This window comes from Bubalus kerabau, chromosome 1, assembly GCF_029407905.1.
Source record: "Bubalus kerabau isolate K-KA32 ecotype Philippines breed swamp buffalo chromosome 1, PCC_UOA_SB_1v2, whole genome shotgun sequence".
Classification (NCBI taxonomy): Eukaryota; Metazoa; Chordata; class Mammalia; order Artiodactyla; family Bovidae; genus Bubalus; species Bubalus kerabau.
Genome location: NC_073624.1, coordinates 145,369,018 through 145,375,017, shown reverse-complemented (window position 1 = coordinate 145,375,017; position 6,000 = coordinate 145,369,018).

Genomic DNA, 6,000 nt, shown 5'->3' with positions numbered 1-6,000 from the left:
GTATTGATCTAAGATTGGCTCCTACTCCTCTATGGAGATTTCGAGATAGGCATTCTATTTTCCTTGATGATTACATTTCAAAGGGATGGTTTGTAGGACCTTGACTAAGGCATATTTGGGTTGTAAATGTGTGTGAGAATATCTACACCTTGTATGGACAAAGGAAGGATTTACAATTATAAGTTTCCTAAAGAAAATACTCTAAGAAAAAGGGCGGATTCATTTTGATATTTGGCAAATCTAATACAGTTATGTAAAGTTTAAAAATAAAATAAAATTAAAAATAAAATAAAATAAAATAAAAATAAAAATAAAATAAAATAAAAAAAAAAAAACCTCAAAAAAAAAAAAAAAAAAAAAAAAAGAAAAGGAAATCAGGAGCTTATAGTTAGGAAGGAAGCTGTCTAAAGTTTATTCAAGCCGAAAAGAATATTAAGGCCCTTTTGCTTACTTTTAAGAATTGATGCTTTTGAACTGTGGTGTTGGAGAAGACTCTTGAGAGTCCCTTGGACTGCAAGGAGATCCAACCAATCCATCCTAAAGGAGATCAGCCCTGGGTGTTCATTGGAAGGACTGATGCTGAAGCTGAAACTCCAATACTTTGGCCACCTCTTGCAAAGAGTTGACTCATTGGAAAAGACCCTGATGCTGGGAGGGATTGGGGGCAGGAGGAGAAGGGGATGACAGAGGATGAGATGGCTGGATGGCATCACCAACTCGATGGACATGAGTTTGGGTAAACTCCGGGAATTGGTGATGGACAGGGAGGCCTGGCATGCTGTGATTATTGGGGTTGCAAAGAGTCGGACACGACTAAGCGACTGAACTGAACTGAACTGAAGACTAAAATAGAAAGCAATGATGCTTCTTTTCGGACCCATAGCATCTCCAATTTGCTTTTCAAAGGTTAAAAATATCTATTTATAAGTTTGTCTTTCCCATAAGTTTAACACTTGTATTCCCAGGAATTACTTCAAAATTAAATGGTGAACTTCCAGTGTGAGGTTATACCTCACTGTAAATTTGATTTGTATTTCTCTAATAATTACTGATGGAGAAGGAAATGGCAACCCAGTCCATGTTGAACATCTTTTCATTTGCTTTCTGGTCATTTGTTTGTCTTTGGAGAAATGTCTATTTAGAGCTTCTGCTCATTTTTTGATTGGGTTGTTTTTAATGAGCTGCATGGTATATTTTGGAGATTAATTCCTTGTCAGTTGCTTCACATAAAAATATTTTTTTTTCCATTCTGTGTGTTGTCTTTTTATTTTCTTTATGGTTTCCTTTGCTGTGCAAAAGTTTTTAGGTTTAACTAGGTCCCATTTGTTTGTTTTTATGTTCATCACTTTAGTAGGTGGATCCAAAAAGATATTCCTGTGATTTATATCCAAGAGTATTCAGACTGTTTTCCTTTAAGAGTTTAATAGTACCAAGTTTTGCATTTTGATCTTTAATCCATATTGAGTTTATTTTTGTGTATAGTATAGGGGAGTGTTCTAATTTCATCCTTTTATATGTAGCTGTCCAGTTTTTCCAGCACCACTTATTGAAGAGACTGTCTTTTCTCCATCATATACTCCTTTGTCATAGATTAATTGGCCATAGGTGTGTGTGTTTATTTATGTCTGGGCTTTCTATCCTGTTGCATTGAGGTATATTTCTGTTTTTGTGCTAGTACTACATTGTTTTGATGACTATAGCTTTGTAGTATAGTCTGAAGTGAGGGAGTCCGATTCCTCTAGCCCTGTTTTTCTTTCTCAAGGTTGCTTTGGTTACTCAGGGTCTTTCATGTTTACATATAAGTTAAAAAAAAAAAATCTTGATCTAGCACTGTGAAAATGCAACTCAGTGTTGTTTGTATCATTCTTTACAATAGCCAAGACCTGGAACCAATCTGAATGACCATCAACAGAGGAATGGATAAAGAAGGTGTGGTACACATATACAATAGAATTTTACTAAGCCATACAAAGAATGAATAAGGCCATTTGCAGAAACATGGATGGACCTAGGTTTATTATTCTAAATGAAGTAAATTTTATAGAGAAGGAAAAATATCATATTACTTATATATGAAATCTTAAAAAAAAAGAAGTAGATACAAGTGAACTTATTTACAAAACAGAACAATACATGTGGATTTTGAAAATTAACTTATGTTTAGCAAAGGGGAAAGATGAGGTGGGGGAAGGGATAAATTAAGAGTTTGGGATTAACATATATGCACTACTATATATAAAACAGAAAATCAACAAAAACCTATTACATAGCACATGGATCTCTACTTGATATTCTATATTTCCCTATATGGGAAAAGAATCTGAAAAAAAAAATAGATACATATATATGCATAACTGAATCACTTTATGCCTGTTACTAACACAGCATTTTGAATCAACTATATTCTAATATGGGGCTTCTAGATGGGACAGTGGTAAAGAACCTGCCTGCCAGTAAAGGAGATGCAAGAGATGCAGGTTTGATGCAAGAGACCTAGGTTTGATACCTAGGTAGGGAAGGTCCCTTGGAGTAGGAAATGGCAACCTGCTCCAGGATTCTTGCCTGGAAAATTCTATGGAAAGAGGAGACTGGTCCACGAGGTCACAGTCCACAAGGTCACAAAGAGTCAGACATGACTGAGTGACCACTCACACACATGAATATACTCTAATATAAAATAAAAATTAAATTAAGAAAATAAAAGGAAAAACGGTGAACTTCCATTTCTCAGAAGTATATTGACCAATTAGTAACATTTTAACTATATAAAGTAATGAAGAAAGGGTGAAGGAATTGACTTCCTAGAGAATTCCAGAGCACCATCAATAGGTGATGACAAAGGCCAAGAACTCTATCATGACTCAGCAATTCTCAAACAGACTGTGCTGAACAACACATTGTGGATAGGGAACCTTGACCATGATAAGAACTGGCAGTTAGTGTTCCCCTAACAGTTTCACTTTTATTGTGTTTTTTTTTCTTCATAAATATAAATGCGCAACTTGACTGCCACAAACTTTCACACGGATGAAACCACTAAGATATCTTCTTACTGCTGCTAAGTCACCTCAGTCGTGTCCGACTCTGTGCGACCCCATAGATGGCAGCCCACCAGGCTCCCCCGTCCCTGGGATTCTCCAGGCAAGAACACCGGAGTGGGTGCCATTTCCTTCTCCAATGCATGAAAGTGAAAAGTGAAAGGAAGTCGCTCAGTCGTGTCCAACTCTTTGCGACCCCATGGACTGCAGCCTACCAGGCTCCTCCGTCCATGGGATTTTCCAGGTAAGAGTACTGAAGTGGGGTGCCATTGCCTTCTCCAAGATATCTTCTTAGGATACAGAAAAAAACTTTAAAGACGTTATTTAGAGACTTTCCCAGAAATGTTTCTCTTGTAAAAAGATTAAACATGCAAAGTTCTTTGTTTGTGTATATAAGGACACTTTTTTCTTTTTTAAATAATCTATAATCTTGACATTTATCAGTGCAGAAGATAATCTGTTTTACAAACTTGACAGAGGAGAGTATCAAATAGGTGTGGACAGAGTTAGGTAGTGAGTTGGTGTGGAATAGAAGGATAGGCAGTTGAGTGGGTAGAAGATACAGCTTTTTAAACACAGTTTAGAGAGAGTTCTTGATTTATATCTTGTAAGACATTTTCTTGCACAGATGTTTTAACATATTGAATAATTAAAATATTTAAGATCTGAACTGAATAAATTATTAAATCTGGTTATGGTTGAACTTTAATTTTCCAATTACTGAATCTGTAAAAATGGACTTTCGTAATAGAATTAAGGTCATGAAATTTGGTGATAATTCAACTTAACAACAAAAAGATTCTACTTCCAAAAATATTTCTTCCTAGACATCTCTTTTTAATGTTATCTTAAGTAGAATCACTGAATATTCTGTTCAATAATAACTGGCTGCCTTCAAAAATATGGAATTGATTCATCTGTTGGTTCCACCATAATAGAAGCCTAAATCCAATTTCCCCACAGTGTGGTGGCCTGAATCACCTCAGGTATTTTGGGCTGGGGTCCTCCACCTCTGGTCCACAGACTGATACCTTCTGTTAGATTAGCAGCCGCTTTAGATTAGAAATAAAGTGCACAATAAATGTAATGTGCTTGAATCATCCTGAAACCATCACCCTTCGCTAAGCTGTGGAAAAATTGTCTTCCACAGAACTGGTCCCTGGTGCTAAAAAGGAAGGGGACTGCTGTTCTAGGGAAATACTGATCCATAACAATGCCTATCTGCCTCATTTGCATGAGCTGTGGGTCACCTTACAAAGAACCTCAATGATTAACCTTTACATCTTGAAGATTAGAAAATATAAGAAAATATAGGACCATAGGACCTCATTAATTTTCTTCCTTAATGGTAGCTATCATACAAATATTTTCACCTCTGTATTTTCAAAAACAGGTGGGTTGAGCCCTTATTGTAATTTTTGAACCATTGTAATTGCACCAGAACACTTATTATATCCTGTTCTGATTCTTAAATAATCTATGTGGACCTAGATGGTACAGTAGCAATATGATTTTTCAGTTGTAAAATTTTGGCATATTCAGGGGGAATATAAAATGTATAAACTCATTTCAGATATATAGGTAATCATGCAACTGAGATAGACTAGTGAAAAAGGAGTAATTTTTTTTTCCCACTCACAAAGGGTATTTGTTAATTACATTTTTATAGGTGTTATCCTACAACAAAGTGAATTTGGGGGTTTAAAAAGGCTTTATCCCAATGATGAGTAGACTTAATTTTGGTTAGGATTCTTTAAAAACCTTGAGTAGAAGTTATAAACATACCTCAACATAATAAAAGCCATATATGATAAGCCCACAGCAAACATTATCCTCAATGGTGCAAAATTGAAAGCATTTTCCTTAAAGTCAGGAACAAGAAAAGGATGCCCACTCTCACCACTATTATTCAACATAGTTATGGAAGTTTTAGCCACAGCAATCAGAGAAGAAAAATAAATAAAAGGAATCCAGATTGGAAGAGAAGAAGTAAAACTCTCACTATTTGCAGATGACACTATCCTATACGTAGAAAACCCTAAAGACACCACCAGAAAATTACTACAGCTAATCAATTAATATAATAAAGTTGTAGGATATAAAATTCACACACAGAAACCCCTTGCATTCCTATACACTAACAATGAGAAAACAGAAAGAGAAATTAAGGAAACAATTCCATTCACCATTGCAATGAAAGAATAAAATACTTAGGAATAAATCTACCTAAAGAAACAAAAGACCTATATACAGAAAACTATAAAACACTGATGAAAGAAATCAAAGATGATACAAATAGATGGAGAAATATGCCATGGTCATAGATTGGAAGAATCAATATAGTGAAAATGAGTATACTACCCAAAGCAATCTACAGATTCAATGTAATCTCTGTCAAGCTACCAACAGTATTTTTCAGAGAACTAGAACAAATAATTACACAATTTGTATGGAAATACAAAAAACCTCAAATAGCCAAAGCAATCTTGAGAATGAAGAATGGAACTGGAGGAATCAACCTGCCTGACTTCAGACTATACTACAAAGCTACAGTCATCAAGACAGTATGGTACAGGCACAAAGACAGAAATATAGATCAATGGAACAAAATATACAGAGATAAATATACACACCTATGAACACCCTATCTTTGACAAAGGAGTCAAAAATATACAATGGAGAAAAGACAATCTCTTTAACAAGTGGTGCTGGGAAAACTGGTCAACCAGTTTTTCTTGTAAAAGAATGAAACTAGAACATTTTCTAACACCATACAAAAAAATAAACTCAAAATGGTATAAGATTTAAATGTAAGACCAGAAACTATAAAACTCCTAGAGGAAAACATAGGCAAAACACTCTCTGACATACATCACAGCAGGATCCTCTATGACCCACCTCCCAGAATATTGGAAATAAAAGCAAAAATAAACAAATGGGACCTGATTAAACTTAAAAGCTT